Genomic DNA, 940 nt, shown 5'->3' with positions numbered 1-940 from the left:
CTGTTTTGGGGCCCCGCCTCCCGCAGCTTCCTTGCTGAGCTTGCAGCAAGCAGGGAATGCAGCTTGCCATGGCGGCAAAGACCTGAAATGCCGGGCTTTGCTCCAGCAGCACCTCTCACACAAAGAGTCATGGCTACGAAACTGCTCGGAGAGGGGAGCGAAGGCTTCACCTCCCCTCCCCTCCCCTGGCAACGGCGCGCTTCCTCTCTCTGCAGTGGGAGTCTCGTGTGACACAATACGAAAGGGATTTCGAACGGATTTCTGCAGTCATCCGCAAGGAAGTGATACGGTTTGAGGTATGTTTGGCCTAGCCCTCGGCGTGCAGCCTCCAGCTGGTTGGCCTTGATGTGCCTTGGCTGGGAATGCTAGCCAAGGGTCACCTCGGCTCCTAACTCCAGCAGTTGGCAGTATCTGTAAACCTGGTTACAGGGATGAGGTGGGGCATCGCTACTGCAGGAGGAGCTGATGTCTTTGGGCTAAGAGGGGGCTTCTACACAGAGAAGTGTGTCCATTAAAATGAGGGTGGGTGGGCAAAGGTCCTGGGAGCCACCGGGCCAGAGGTGAGCTTCCTCCTCGGCATCTTGTGCTGGTTGCTTCTTGTGGGCAGCTGAGAGTGTCCAACGGAGCCCCAGGAGGAACAGGAAAATCCTGGTGGTTTGTCCTTCCCCCAGGATTTTGTGGTTTGTTCAGCCTGGTGCTCACTCCAGCACCCATCTCTTGCAGAAAGAGAAATCCAAGGACTTCAGAAATCACGTCACTAAATACCTTGAGACGTTACTGAACTCTCAGCAGCAGGTGAGCAGCCCCAGCGCCTGCCCTGCCATGGTTTTACCTCTCGAAGCTCAGCCGTGCAAGTTTGCACTCTGCTTTAGTGTGACCCCCCCTGCCCCGTGGCTCCGTCCTGCTCCACAGGCTGGAGCAGGACGGAATAAAAGCATTG

General features: G+C 56.7%; 1 protein-coding gene across 2 annotated transcripts in view; it reads left to right on the top strand.

Annotated features, from left to right (window-relative positions):
* The window catches only part of SNX1 (sorting nexin 1), a 21941-nt gene that overhangs the window by 19894 nt on the left and 1107 nt on the right, over positions 1–940 (top strand). The gene's annotated exons all lie outside the window — the stretch shown is intronic.

The sequence above is a fragment of the Egretta garzetta genome, unplaced genomic scaffold (assembly GCF_000687185.1).
Source record: "Egretta garzetta isolate BGI_Z169 unplaced genomic scaffold, ASM68718v1 scaffold287, whole genome shotgun sequence".
NCBI lineage: Eukaryota > Metazoa > Chordata > Aves > Pelecaniformes > Ardeidae > Egretta > Egretta garzetta.
This window is presented reverse-complemented; position numbering and strand designations above follow the sequence as displayed.